General features: G+C 44.5%; 1 protein-coding gene across 2 annotated transcripts in view; it reads right to left on the minus strand.

The window, feature by feature from the left end:
* The window catches only part of Adgrf5 (adhesion G protein-coupled receptor F5), a 97,572-nt gene that overhangs the window by 65,535 nt on the left and 16,782 nt on the right, over positions 1-15,255 (minus strand). The window contains exon 1 of one of the 2 annotated variants that reach the window (XM_048442724.3): positions 1,952-2,203. The exons of the other annotated variant lie outside the window; for it this stretch is intronic. The gene's annotated coding sequence lies outside the window, so the exon portion shown is untranslated. Of the gene's footprint in view, positions 1-1,951; positions 2,204-15,255 lie in introns of those variants that run through there. 2 annotated transcript variants of the gene reach the window in all.

A 15,255-nucleotide genomic window follows, 5' to 3' on the forward strand; every position in this document is an offset into this window, starting at 1 on the left:
AGCAAGTTGAGCAAGATGGTCTAGAGCAGAATCTCAGATCCAGCAACCCCAACTGACCCTCGGTTTCGGGGTGCAGAAGTCCTGGACATGTCAAGAGAATACAAACGAACAACTAAGCGAGGTGTCGTTACTCTTAGGGATTTTTCAGGTTTCCCTGCCTGCTTCTCCTCTCTGAAGGCCCCTCTTGTGCTCTGTGACCCATGAGGACTTGTTCACTGTGATTTTTTTCTTACTCCTTTATCTTTTTACAACACAGAGTGATGGGGGCAAAGAGAGAAGGCCGCCTTTTTACAGAAGATTAAAAGATTTGGAAGATGACCCATCAAGTAAAAATCAAATGTCCTCCGCCTTCACCCAGTCTTCCCTTGGTCAACCATTTAGCTATCGAACGACTGACAGATGTGCGTAGCCAGTTAATCTCTTTATCGTTTCCTTGTTTTATTTCTGGAATAAGGCTAACTCTGACGTCCTTCAAGGGCAATGCCCAAACCACTAACTGTCAAAATTTCATCCTTAAGAAGTTGTTATTAATATTATTACGTATTATTAAGTACCAAAACCAAAGGCAACACAAAATAGCAAATTAGTAAGACAAAATTTTTTTTCATACTTTCTAAGTTCTGGTGAGTTGTGCACACTCCTCACGTGTCATGTTATCCCTGGAGAAGGAGATAAGTGTCATCACAGGACTCTGACGGTGAGAATGTGTGAGACCCCATCCTGGCTCATGCTAAGGGCCAGGAGATACAAAAAAAAAAATAAGCCTTTAACTGGTAACACATAGAGTACGTGGTGGTATAATTGGGGTGGGGAGAGAAAACATGTAATGAGGTGGAAAAATTTAAAACTGTCAAGAGCTAGTCTTCTACAGTAGGTATACAGCCATGTAGTCCTCTGCAATTAGAAAAAATATGACTCACTTCTGTCTTCCCAGTGCTCTGGACACAGAGGCAGGAGGATCACAAGTCTGGGCCTAGCCTGGTCTACATAGGAAGTTCCAGGTCAACTAGGGCTATGGAGCAAGACACAAGACTTTGTCTCCAAAAACTAGAAAAAAAAACAAACAAAACAACAACAACACTGTATTAGGACCTTTAGAAAGGACAAAGTTAGAGTGGAATTGCACAGCCTGGCTTTCTTTTAAAAAAAAAAAAAGAAAGAAAATAAATTGGAAGCATGGGGATCATGGTAGAAGGTAGAAAGGGAGGGGAGAGAAGAGGAGGGGGAGCAGAGAAAAATATATACAGCTCAATAAAAACTAAAAAAAAAAGATAAAATCAAAACATCACTTTACCCAGAGATCATTGCTATTGCCTTTCCTCCTGAGCTGCATACTGCATTCTTTTTTATATACTATATATATGTATATGTATTTGTAAATATTCATATTTAATTTTAAATAGAAAGAAAAGAAAACCATACACCACAGAGATTTTTCCTACTTTCTACAACCTTCAAAGCAAGTCTGACTGGTTCTGAGTCTCACACACTCTTACTGAACAACACACAAGCTCCTTTCCCCTCAGTCGTGGCCTGGAGGTCTCTGTACCCCACCCAAGCAGCCAAGGCCTGGAGGTCTCTGTACCCCACCAAACCCTGTCTCATGAGTCCTCCCCCGATTCAAGGACAACTTCCTCTTCCTCCGGACCACCACCACAGCCCATAGCTACCAGGACAGTACTGGTTCACCAATGCTCCTGACAAGTTTGGGACGGTTCAGGAAAGTAATCCCTACTAAAGAGAAAACCCTAAAGGATCCCAGGGAACTGGAGGGAGACCCCCTGAGCAGACCTCACTGGGAACTTTTAACAGCTCAATGAACTTGCCTGATCTAAGTTACCAGACCCTGGATGATGCTGTAAAAAGAATGTCAAGATGCCTCAGGTTACCAGAGGTCTTGCTATAAAGGGACACAGACTACAGAAAGAATAAAAAAGAAAGAAATCCTTACCTGCCCACCACTGGTGTCTCCAGGCGCCTACTCTCAACAGATGTCTAGAAACTTCTCTGTTTTTCACTAGGGGGCCATTGGCCCACAGCCTTCTAGGGGGGGTGTTACAGACAATCAGGGGACTGCAGGACAGGCTTCATTGGGAACAGGACTGGCCACTCCTTTGCTCAGGTTTATCTGCCCCAAGCTGCGCTCCTCCTAGCCTCACGGAGCCATCCGCCAGAGCCTCTCTGCTGTTTGAAAAACAAGAAGCGATTTCCTGGTCTGCTTCCCGGGATGGCGTGTGCAATTTCCCTCACGCCCATGGGAAGTCCTTCAGGTCCTCGTATTGAGAAGCCTCTCCAGCGAGTGGACAGACTTGTTTGAGCAATGCCCCTTGTTCTTGCTTTCCTTTCTCCAGAGGGGGTAAATTTTTTTTTAATACAAATAGTGCAAACCAAAAATGGGTCAGCGCCTAGAAGTGAGTGGTGCAGGATACCTGATTTAAATCCTCAAGGCATTAGCGTAGGTGAACTTAGTCTACGAATGGAAAATTAAAATTACCCACCAACCCCTTATCTCTAGCAGGACCAAGAAGTCAGAAGTAAGAAATATCCCAGAAGATGGAGACCTGACTAGAGCTTTAGGGAGACCTGAGTTCAAACATGTCACAGGGAATGTCTAGTTCCCAGGGAAACTGAACACTTTAGATCCAGTGATATCATTCAGGGACACTTCAACATCTTTCCAACAAGGACGGCATTTTATGAGGAGGAGACATGGAGAGGGATAGCCGGCAAGCTCCCAGTACGGTTTAGGAGTACATTGCAATCACAGTCACAGTTTCTGAAGGGAAAATAATCCTGCCTGCCCATACCTTAAAGGTGAGGACACCAGAGCTCAGGGAGAAGCCGCGGCCTGCCAGGGCTGGAATAAAGGCGGGACGTGGCATGTTGTCATTAATTAAACTTTTTTGTGGGAAATGCTGCTCAGTTCCTGAAACTCTGTCCACACAAGGTTTGAAAATAGTCCTGCCTGTGAGGGTCCAGGAACCTATGTGGGAAGAAAGTAACCCCGAATGGTCCCAAGTATCAAAGAAAACTGTGTACTGTCAGGCCAAGGACCCCAGAGTCCGACTGCAAGGATTCACACCAGAGCCCACCAATGTCTGTCCACACAGTCACATGTATATGATTTGATGGTACTGGAACTTAGGTTTACTGTGTGGAACTGTGATAAAACCATATAAAACTTATAGGCTTTGCTGTAGATCATTTGGAAGAGCTAAAGTCCTAGGCTGGACAAGTCAGGGGGATGGATCAGCATGTAAAAGCTCTCACCACACACGCCTGAAGATGTGAGTTCGATCCCTGGAGTCCATGTAAAGGGAAATAGAGAAAATCAACTCCATAAAATTATCCTCTGACCTCTACACACATGCCCTGGCACACACACGTGCACCCACACACATGTGCGCAGGTGAGCACACACACATGCATACAATATGAATTGATAAATAAAAAGTTTAGAAGCCTAGGCTGGAGACACGGAGCCTACTTCCTCTATCTCATCTCTCCCCTGTTCCTCTCTGTCCCCTTTCTCTCTGTACACCTTATCTGTTGACCACGCTACCTCTGCAGGGCAGATGGTGATAGCAATCAGACGGGAGACAAAAGCGAGGTGACGTCACCCCTGAGCGGTTGGTCCTGGGAGTCCCAGAAGATTCTAAAGCCTAAGGAAGGGTGTTCAGGTTTTTTATATAAAACAGTGTAGGATTCACACATGACCTATACGTGTGTTCCCACATACATTAAATCACCTATATTACTCCCGATAGCCAATGTAATATAACTGCTACATACTGATTTTGTATTGTTCAGAAAAGAATAACAAACAAAAAGGGCCTGGACACATTCAACACAGATGGAATTTTCCAAACATGCTCAATCCAAGGTTGGTTGAATTCAAGTATATGAAACAAAAAATATAGAAGACTGTGTCTGAGCACAAAGAGCATGAGCCCTATAGTTAGTGTTATTCCACATCTAGGCTCTTGGTTGCATTCCACGGTGTGAACTGGGTATTTGTTTGCCTGAAGAAAGAGCCTTCTATCATTGTGGGCTACTGGGAGATTCTCCTTCTTTCTTTCCTTCTTTCTTTCTTCCTTCCTTTCTTCTTTCTTACAAAGCTCACCTGCTTTAGTGGCGGTATTGCAGTTTGCTCTCTGATGTGAAACGGGAATTGACGACCAAGTGGCTTTCCCTTTCCTCCGCTTGCCCACAGCCTCCTGTCGTCACCAGAACACTCTGTGCTCACCACGCTGTGCAGGGAAAACAAAGCCTGCTGGGAAATGGGACTGCCATATGGTCTTGGCTGCGGCTCAGAGTTGACTGCTGGTAGAGCGCCTTGCCTGCTGTGGCTGCAGGTGGCTTTGACCATCCCAGACACCTTTCTCTTTAATTCTAGAACATTGTAGTTGTTAACAAGTAGAACTCAAACTTCTGCAAGCAAACTACGGACACGGTTGGAGTAAACAATCCATCCGTTGTGTTACCCATGCCTGTTAACAGGAGTGCCTTACATACCAGGTGTGACCTTCATGGAGACCTCTTGCTCTCCCAGGCAAGATTCAGAGGCCATCAACATGCATTGTCCAACATGGGCCCAGTCACTTTAGTCTTCTCTTCTCCCTTTCTTCACCTTTCTCTACTAAGTTTAAGGGTCTTATCTTTCCAAAGACCCTCCTGACTCCCCTACCCTAAGTCAAGTACCTCCCCCACCCCTCTCCGCAGCTCCACCCATCCCGTGCCGTGTCAAAGGAGCCAAATGATTAGTTGACTGCATTGCCTATAAGCGCTTCACGGGCAGGGCCTAGTATGATTTATTTTATACCCAGGTCCTATTTAAGAAGTGGGATGTAGTAGATGATCAAGAAGAATATGAAGAAGAAGCTGAAATTAAGTTGTGCCGTGTCGGTTCTCACAGCTGGCTCCTCCTCCGGCAGCAGAGTGTCCCATGGCTTCAACTTTGAAATGATTCTGTCGACACGTATCCCGAAGCTATCTCCACTTTGGTTTAAATGTCTGTATAATGACTCACACATACCTGTCTTTATATGGACCTGAAACTCTGACCCATATACCCAACTGCCAATGTATCATTCCAGATGAGAGTTCTACAGCACCTCAGGCTGTATGGGTCCAGAATGAAATCCTTTACCTTCCCTCCAAATGAACTGTCTCAGTGGTCCTGGCCATCTCCTTCCTCTGGCTTCCCACACCCAAGCCCAAATAGCCTTGTTGGTGTCTCTGGTTACCTTTCTTCTGTCAGAAAATAGTGACTCCAAGAGAAGAAGTGATAACCACTAATTCCATGGAGAAGACCATTTGAATATAATATGCCACCACAAATCACAGCCCGATGCAGTAAATCCAAAAAAGTCCATGTAAAATCTACCGGGAAAACATTCCCACTTCCACTTCTTGGCTGGCTCAGCCCCATTTTCTTTCAATCCATAAGCAGGTGTTGGCAAGCCTTTTGACCACAGTGGCCCAGGGTCAGCTCTGTTTTACTATCTTCACGTCTCTGCTGCTGACCTGTTTTTGTGTGAGGAAGGCGGGGGCAAACTGCTAAGCTGCTTTATAACATACAGATGGCTTTACTGCTATCTGCGGTATGCAGAGCCTGGCAGAGCCTGCACCTAAGGCACCGGACATGCCTGTGCTCAGCGGCTGCCTCCAAGGCTGTGGTCACAGGCACTGCTAACACACCCCTTCTTCTAAGGGTCTGCTACTATAAATCAGAGAGTGGTGGCCGTCGCGGATCCCTTGTCTTCCATCTTATAAGCCATCTGCCCAGCTGACACTTCTTCCCACCACTCTGCTAAATCCCAGCCTCTGCCAGAAATCCGCAACACACTCCAAGAAGAAACCTGTGCTGGATACTGCTACCTTCCTGGCCTGTGCCTGGGAGAGGGAAACATGAGGTGTGGCTCTGGACAGTTGCCAGCAGTAACCCTCACTTGACTCTTATTGACCTCTACTTTGGGGAAGCCCACATGAACCCTCAAACACAATTTCTGGTTCTCTAAGGTGACATCATTCCTGGAGGGGGAAAGTTGCTGATTGGTCCTATGGCATGACACGTGTCACACACACACTTCAGCTGTGATGCACGTGACATGTGTCATACACATACTTCAGCTGTGATGCACGAGACATCAGAGCTATTGGGGAAAAGTTGCTGATTGGTCCTATGGCATGACACGTGTCACACACACACTTCAGCTGTGATGCACGTGACACGTGTCACACACATACTTCAGCTGTGATGCACTTGACATCAGAGCTATTGGGCCACTCACTGCATTTGTCACTGATCCTTCCATTAGTTACTTCCTCCCCTAGTATCGTGAGAGCAGGGGCTCTCACGTGAAGAAGTTGTGGGTCTCTTGGCCTGGGAAAGAAGCTGTACTTTCCTTCTTGAGGTCGACATGCTTTTTTTTTTTTAAATTTATTTTCTTTTCCTTTTTTTATGGAAAAGGTTTTATTTGGCTTATATGTCCCAATTCACAGTCCACTGAGGGAAACCAAAGCAAGAACTCAGACTGAGTGGGAATCTGGAGGCAGCAGCTGATGCAAAGGCCAGGGAGGGGTGCTGCTTCCTGACTTGCTCCTCATGATTTGCTCAGCCTGCTTTCTTACGGAACCCAGGACCACCAGCCCAGGGTGGTACCACCCAAAATGGGTTGTGCCCACCACATCAATCACTAATTAAGAAAATGCCCCACAGGTTTGCCTAGAGCCCAATCTTACAGATGCCCTTTTTCTCAAGTGAAGTTCCCTCCTCTCAGATGACTCCAGCCTCTGTCAAGCTGACATAAAACTAGCCAGCACCACGGACCCTTGTCAGCTTGACACATAAACACACCACTGTTAAAACATGGCCTTTCCTTTCTTGTTCAATCCCAAGATCACACATTCCTAACAACATTACAATATAAAACATTTTATCCTCTTAAAATGTCTCATAGCCTTACACATTCGAATGTTTTAAAAAGCTGCCTCTTTTAAAATATCTAGTCTCTTTTTAAATACAAAATTTCTGTAAAGCTCCAAAATCTCTTTAAAAGTTTAAAGTCTCTCAACTTAGGGCTCCAGCAAAATCAAAAACAAGTATTTTCTTATTCTAAGAGGGAAGAATCTGGACACAACCACAATCAGATCGAAACCAAATCAAACTCCGCTAGTGCAAATAAATCAGTGTTCAATGTCTGGGGAGGTCCACATGTTAATGCCTGTGCACATGGGTCATGCACCTTGGTGCTTTTGTGGCGCATGTTGGGGCAGGTGCTGGGCATCTGCGGATAATGGACAGCGACTGACAGTGGGTGCAGTGTGCAAACACTGGACTCCAGGTTCTAGACGCACTTAGAAGTGTGTCTCCTGTGCCCATTCCAATATTCTCAGTTCTTTACAGAGCCTCATTTCCCATGAACCACCCATCCACAAAAAAACAACAGTTTTTTATGATAGGAATTAATTTCCTTCAAATTTACTAAGATGATTAGCATGACTACTGAACAGCCACATCGCCCAAACTACCAGACAAATAGGAGCCAAAAATTCATGCATGGCAAGAGAAAAATGAAAATCGAAAAAGATTAAGGAAGCCCAGGTAGCCAAGTTTCATTTCTGCTACTGTGATAAAAACACTCTGTCAAAAAGACCTGACGAAAAGAGGTTTATTTGGCTTACAGTTTCAGGTCATAGACTATCATTTTGGAGGAAGTCAAGGGAAGAATTCAAGCAGCTAGCCAAATCGCATTCACAGTCAACCACAGTGATAAACCAAAACACTCTCGATACCTGCTTGCTTACTAGTGTTCTTTACCTAATAAGAGTTCGAGCCCAGCCTAGGGAATGATACCACTAATAGCAGGATGATCTTCTACGTCAATTAACATTCAAAACAACTCCACAGAGACACCCACAAGCCAACCTGACCTAAACAATTCCTCATTAAGACTCCTCCAGGGGACTGTCACCTTGACGATGAAAACTAAACACCAGATGACTGCCCGAACCTTCTGTGTTCTGGGGAAGCTAAAAGGCTGAACCGAGGTGACAGTCTCCTGTTAGTGTCAGAGCTAGAACAGAACTAGCTCTTCCGTCTTTCCATGCAGTTCTGTTAACTTTATACCCTAGTGGCATCCCTCCAAACATAGCCCCTCATCCTTAATTTCCGTGGAAAAAGAAGCAGCTAACAGTGAGTCACAGAGGTAGAGTCAAGTGACAACTCTGTCTTACAGAGGGCAATGGAGTATCTGCCAGCATGCATCCCTTCTCAGTTTATTAATACAGATAGTGACATTTTCTATACATGTTCAAACCACAGTTCCCGTAATAACGTCATGTCTGCTGTCAGGAAGCACCAGGGACTCATTTCCTCCTTCTTCTCTAGCTCCTAATCTCACACACGCCCAGGTCTCAGCCTCTCTGGAGTTCTCAGAGCAGCAGCACCATAGAGGATAAAGACAAAACGTTCTTTCTCAATGTCCACAACTAAACCTTTCTCATTAGCATGTCAGCCAGCCAGCTTCATCCCAGGAAGAGCTCCATCGGTACAGCCTAAGATCATGCCGGGGGTTGCCTGGTCCTCCCTCGACAACCCGCGCCTATAGTGGCTCCGATGCTTCCACTAGGCTCGCACCTGATTCTAACTAGGATGATGCCAGATAGTGGGTGAGCATCACAAGAGCGTGTGAAGTAGAAAGCTGGTCCACACCAGAGTGGATTCTAGAACCAGGCAGAACCCAGCCATTAGGAGACATCCTCTGATGCCTGTGAACCCCTAAAGGCATGGATATTCTCCTGGGCTACTGAGCCCAAAGAATCCCCACTCCCCACATCAAGCTGTGCCCTTTATCTGTTGCTTCAGAGCTGCAATATTTCTAAAGAGATGTAAGTAGAAAGGTCACCCATATGTGATATCCGAGATGGAAGGGCCACTTAGGAATACAGAAAGAGGTGATGCCAAGCTTAGATTAGTCCTCTTAGTGGGCTTTTCTTTATGATTTGTCCTAACTTTTTGTTTTACTTATTTATGTATTTTTAATTGAGAAGGGGTCATGGTACATAGCTCAAGCTGGCCTCAATCTCATGGGAATTCTCTGTCCTAGTCTCTTGGCTGTTAGGATAACAAGCATGAGACACATTGCCTGGATTCCTGACTTAATTAGAGCCAAACAGTGTTATTAATAATAAAGGACACATTAAATAAACTGGACAGTTCTTCCCAGATCCTGCATCCTCCCATGGGAGGATGCTGAGCAGATTTTAGCACATTGTAAATATCACTGACTTGAAACTGTTGTGACCAGCACAATAGTGGTCTGAACTACATGGCACCGTGTGACACCAGAGCAGAAATGGCCACTTCTGCTACAAGAGTCTGTGTGTGTGCTTGTACAAGTCAAAGGTCAACATAAGGTGTCACCCTTAGTACCTTCTCACCTTAGTCTGTGAGACAGCATCTCTTCCTCAACCTAAAGTTTGCTGATTCAGCTAAACTGGACTGGTTAATGTATGCAGGACCACCCAACCCCCCAGGACACGGTTAAAGATGCCTAGTAGGGTACCTGGCTTTTATGTGTGTTGAGGGTGAAAAACCATTTCACCCACCGAGCCGTTTTCTCAGCCTCCAGTGGCAGGATTGGAAGCAAACAGAGAAACCTACGACCGCTGCCTCTCCAGTGCTGAAATTGTATTTTCAGAAACAAGTGGTTTGAAATGGAAGAACATCTTGTCCTTTGACCCATAGTTTTGAAAGGCTGACCTGTAGTCCATTTCTATTCCCCATGGGTTGCATATTAGTATGAATTAGTGTAGGTTTGGAATTTATTTTATATAAAAGAGGTTTGGGGGACAGAGGCTAGAGAGAAGCAAGCAGGTCAGGAGCAGGAGTTTGGGAAGTGCCCGAGGACTGCATGGCATTCGCGCATACATTCACTCTCTGTGAAATCTCTACAGTCACATATCCCGCCGGCCATCCTGGAACTGACGCTGTTTCTCAAACTGGCCACCGCACATCCCCTGCCTCACTCTTAGCAGCAGACTTGAGAAAAGTCAGTTAAATAGAACAGTCCCTTGTTGCTTCACTTGGTTCTCTATGGTTTTCGTTTTCCCTATCGTTTAGGATGAAAAAACGCTCCCACTTTTCCTGATAGCGTCCTTCCTCCTCCATGCTCTGGTCTCACTAGGTGCTAGGATCAGTCCCAACAGTGTGCTCTACAATGGCCTTTCAGACTTTTCCTTTGACACAGCCCTTTCCTCTCCCCCGACTCACGGCAACGCTCCTCTGTTACTGTCACAGCAAGGACCTCTTCTCCAGCTCCACCACCAGTCACAGAAAGAAAAAGCAAGGGCTGGGGAGCTAGCTCAGCTGGTAGAGCTCTGGCTTAATATATTGGTCAGGGTTCTCTAGAGTTACAGGCTTATAAAATGAATCTCTCTCTTTCCATCTCTCTCTTTATATATACTCATTTTATATGTAATATATTATGTAAATAAACATATATAAATTAATTTTACAAATATATAATACATACACACACACATATGGAGAGAGACAGAGAGAGAATGGAGATTTATTAGAATGGCTTATAGGTTGCAATCTGGTTAATCAAACAGCAGCTGGCTGTGAATGGAAAGACCAAGAACCTAGTAGTTGTTCCATTCACAAGGCTGGGTGTCTCAGCTGGTCTGCCAACATATGCTGGAATCCCGAAGGAGTAGATTCTTGTTCTAGGAAAGGAATGGATGTGCTAACAAGGTAAGGACAAGCAGGCAAAGGGGAAAGCTCCCTTCCATGTTCTTCCAGCAGAAAGTGTGACCCAGACTGAAGGCATGAGTCTTCCCACCTCAAGATCTGGATTAGAAGTTGATCTTCCTACTTCAAATGGAGCAAATAATCCTTCAGTGATATGCCCTCCATTTTTGGATTTGGTTAATTCCAGATGTAGTCAAGTTGACAACCAAGAGTAGCCATCACCAGCTAGAATGCACAAAGCCACAGGGTCAACCCCAGCACCATAAACTAGAAGTGCTGGCGCACACCTGATACCCCAGCACTAGGGATGGGGAGGCAGAATAATTAGAAACTCAAGGTCATATTTGGCTACACAGTGGTTCAAGACCAGCTTGGGATATAGGAGAGCTCATATCAAAATGAAAAGAAGGATCTGGGAAGAAAGGCTCATTGGCAAGCAAGTGTATGGACCAGAATTTGGATCCTTAGAATCCATGTAAATGCCAGGTGTGCATGGTGGCCTGCTGTAATTTCAGCCTATGAAGTGCAGACAGGGAATGCCTACATCAAACTGACTGGTCTGGTGATCTATGTCTGAGTTGTCCTCTGACCTTCACATACTATGGCACATGTTGTGGCTCATGTACATGTGCATATACACATACATACATACATACATACATACTGGAGGAACAATGAAGAGGAAAGGAAAGGTGGTTCAAAATGCTTAGCAACTATTAAAAAGAAGGTGTTCAATTAATGTTTTTCAAAGAGATGAATGAGTGTAACTGGAGACATCTCTTTCATTTCCTGGCTGCCCAGACCTGAATAATCACACAGGAACTATATTAATTACACCATTGCTTGGTCTATTAGCTCAGACTTCTTATTAACTAACTCTTATATCTTAAATTAACCCATTTCTATTCATCTGTGTATCACCACGAGGTTGTGGCCTACTGATAAGGTTTGGGCAGCGTCTTTCTCCTTAAGCAGCTATATAGCATCTCTCTGACTCCACCTACTCTCTCTCTCTATCTCTGTTTGTATTTCCCACCTGGTTTTATCCTGCCCTGCTCTCGGCCCAAGTAGCTTTATTCATCAACCAATAAAAGCAGCACATATACAGAAGGACCTCCCACATCAAATGAGTGAATCAAAGGCACACTTTCTTTTACCTCATCAGTTTTCAGCTTTTTAGGACACCTGCTGTTAGCATAATTCAATACAGTCAAAAGTAATGTCAGGGTGGGACTTGGCTGCTAATTGTCTTAGTTACTTTGGTGTTGCTGATAATGTACACTGACAAAAGCAACTTAAGTAAGGAAAGCTTCCTTTTGGTTCATAGTGATCACAATGGAGACGTCAAGGTAGCAGTTAGAAGCAGCTGGTCATACTGAGTCTTCGGTCAGGAAGCAGAGAACAAAAAATGCTTACGCTCAACTGGCCTTCTCCTTTATATACAGCCCAGAATCCTAGTCAAGGTAACGGTGTCATCCACAGCAAGCGGGTTTTCTTTCCTTAATTAATCCAATAACGATAATCCTTCTTAAGCATCTCTCAGATCAAATAGATCATTGAGATTAACCATCACAATAACATAACCACACAAAGTTTTCTATGACATTAAAATCCCAAGGAAACCCCTATTATTAGAAGTGTGACCAATTCTCCATACACAAAGAAATACACTACCATGTTCTACACATTATTTGGGTGAAGTAAATTTTTTCCTGGGGAAAGCTCAAACCATAAGCTTTCCAAAATGTACAACACAAGGGTAGCAATAACAAGTCAGCATAGACTTCTGGTCAACCATAAAAAGGTTTCCCAGTAGTAACAATTGCCACCCCACCCAGCTACCTAAGGTTTGGCTCCAGGGTCTCTATGTTTGTGTTCTACGGGCGCAGCCCTTTACTAATTCATCTCTCAATTCCACTGGAGATGATACAGTCTTTCTAAAAAGCTGCTTCAGGCACCGTGAATATGCTTGCTTGAGACTGAAATATGGGAAGGATTGACCAAGTACCACTCATATCTATGAAGAACTACAATGGCTCCGAAATTCAGTCACAAAAAGGGGCCAAAATTAGGCTAACTGAGGAGAAGCCCAACGTTATTGTTGGGGGTAGCAGTGGTGCATACGGAACTGGAAGCACAAATGAAAATCAAACTTTCTCAAGTTTGACTCCTCGTGCTTTTTAAAAGGTCTGGAGATGCTGGGCAGTAGTGGCACACTCCTTTAATACCAACACTCAGGAGGCAGAGGCAGGTGGATCTCTGTGAGTTCGAGCCCAGCCTGGCTTACAGAACTAGTTCCAGAACAGCTATGGCTGTTACACAGAGAAACCCTATCTCAAAAAAATAAAAATAAAAATAAAAAATAAAGGTTTGAATATTATAAAGAATAATCTAAAGGCCTAGAGATGAGGAAGGCTAAAAATCAAGGATCCATGAGTATACCTTGAGGACACAGTAAGAAAGGTCCACATGGAGCAAGAACCCCACTTTTTCATTATCTCTTGGGAATCAAGAGATGTGAGGACATAATTTTCATACTCTATGTTAGTGGCTCACTCATGTTCAGAATAACTTGTTGGTTTTTATACTGGGGAAAAGCATTAGTCACTAGTGGCTTGCCTATAAGTCAACTGAATCCTTTGCCTCCCCGGACCTCAGTCATGGGGATGCCCCTGCTTACATGGGCACAGCACACAGGGATGGTGTCTTCTTTGTTCATTGGTACGGGGACCTCTGATGCAGGAACTGACCTGTGGTTGCCCTCCTAATCAAGCTGGTGACCGTGAAGGTGAGTTGTCTTTGGGTTCTAGCCGGACACCGTTTTCCAGGCAGGGTAAGAAGTTCCAGGGAAGGGTGTCTGTGGCGGTTGTTGCTGCTCTCTGAAATGTGACCTAGCATTGTACAAACTGATGCCTTGCCCTGTGAAGACTGCCCACCCTGGCACAGTTCTGATGACATAACCCAACACAAGGAAGGGCCTGGGTTTCCAAGTTCAAGACTTTTCCTAATTACGTTGACTTTGGTTTATCAGTGTTCGTCTCTCAGAACCAAGAAGCTATTTTTAGACTTGAAGGTTAGTACACAATTATACGACCATTCCAGGCCTATGCCCCTCCAGTTTGCCTCTCTGACCTGGAATGCTGAGATGGGAAAGCCATTGATAATTTTAGTCTAGCCACACAAATACATACATGAAGGTACAGACATGGGTGTGTGTGTGTTTGTGTGTGTGTGTGTGTGTGTGTGTGTGTGCGTGTGCGTGCGTGCACCTGGTCCTCATACATACTCCAACATCACACTGTAGTTGGAATGAAGGAAGCAGCAGATACACACATGACTATGGACTGCGGAGGATTGTAGTATATTTAACAACTAGACCAGATCTCTACCTAAATTCTCCTCTTTGTATTGAGCTAGCCTGCCCTCTCCCCCAAGTGCTAGGGACTGAACCCAGAAATGCACGTTATTTAAGTCTTTAGCACAGTTATATCTTCTGTGATACTCCCTTATTTTTATTTGAAAGTATAATTTTCTTTTTCTTTTGCTTTTTTGTTTTTTGCTTTTTTTTTTTTTGAGACAAGGTTTCTCTCTATCTTTGGGAACTGTCCTGGAACTAGCTCTTGGAGACCAGCAGGTTGGCCTCGAACTCACAGAGATCCACCTGTCTTTGCCTCCCGAGTGTTGAGATTAAAGGCACGTGCCACCAGCACCTGGCCAAAACCATAACTCTTGACTAATTAAATTGAAAATTATTAACTAAGATGGAAAAAATTTCTTGTCATAAATGTTACTAGTCCAGTGAAATATTTGAGTATGAACTAAGATTTATACTTATCAATTTATACTCACAAACAGAAACTCTCTAAAAACTCTCTAAAAACAGGGTTTTAGAACTGAAATGATTTCTGCCCAGTTTCTTTGTCTTTTCAACCCCGTGCTAGCGTGGCTGGCCACTGTTTCTGAAAGAGTCACGGGTAGCCTACACTGGTCTTGAACACACTGCGTAGCCAGAGATGACCTTGAACTTCTAATCTTCCTGCCTCTGCTCCCCAAATGCTGGGATGTACGCCACCATTCTGGGTTTATTTGATGCTGGAAATGGAGCCCTTGGTACATGTTAAGACGGCACTCTGTGTCCCCAGCCTCAGAGCTTACTTTTTAATCTGTACTTCAAATAAGGATCTATTCTTCCAGGTCCAGGTCCTTTGGAAGAGCAGCAAGTGCTCTTAACTGCTGAGCCATCTCTGTTTCCCCAGGACTACAGGATTAAAAGCAACAGAGTAGCTGAGTCTTTCTGTGCCAGGAGCCATTATATGAACGAAAGTTGTCTGAATTAACTCCAGTGTTACATATATGCCTTTTTAGTCTCTTGAGACAAGGTCTCACTGTGGAGCCCTGGGAGGCCTGAAGTTTGCTATGGTAGATCAGGCTAAGCCCAAATTCACAGAAATCCTGCTGCTTCAGCCTCCCGAGTATTAGGATTAAAGACCTACGCC

This window comes from Myodes glareolus, chromosome 18, assembly GCF_982192425.1.
Source record: "Myodes glareolus chromosome 18, mMyoGla1.1, whole genome shotgun sequence".
NCBI lineage: Eukaryota > Metazoa > Chordata > Mammalia > Rodentia > Cricetidae > Myodes > Myodes glareolus.